Source organism: Alligator sinensis, unplaced genomic scaffold (genome assembly GCF_000455745.1).
Source record: "Alligator sinensis unplaced genomic scaffold, ASM45574v1 scaffold93_2, whole genome shotgun sequence".
NCBI lineage: Eukaryota > Metazoa > Chordata > Crocodylia > Alligatoridae > Alligator > Alligator sinensis.
In genome coordinates this window covers 5549609-5549955 of record NW_005841854.1, presented here as the reverse complement: position 1 = coordinate 5549955, position 347 = coordinate 5549609, and positions in this window count along the sequence as shown.

Here is a 347-nt window from a genome sequence, read left to right as displayed (position 1 = left end):
CAGGCCTCCAAGCCTACCCCCATAAGCCCAGGCACCATCACTTAAAAAAAACAAACAAAAACAAAAACAAAAAAACAGAAAACAAACAGAAAAAAACGGAAAAAAGCCTCTGCTTACCTGAGAAGCAGGGGTGGGGGGGGCTCTGGGGCCTCATGGCAGAGCCCCCCAGGCAGCACAGGACAGCAGAGGCGCAGAAGGGCCTGGGCTAGGGCCTCTAGGGTTGTCACCCTGCCCTGCACTGTGCGGGCAGGACCCCAGTCAGCCAGACATCAGCTGAAATACGGGTAAGTGCAGGGTTTTTTTGTTTTTTTTAAGTATGGGGTGGAGGGGGTAGGGATGGTGGGGGC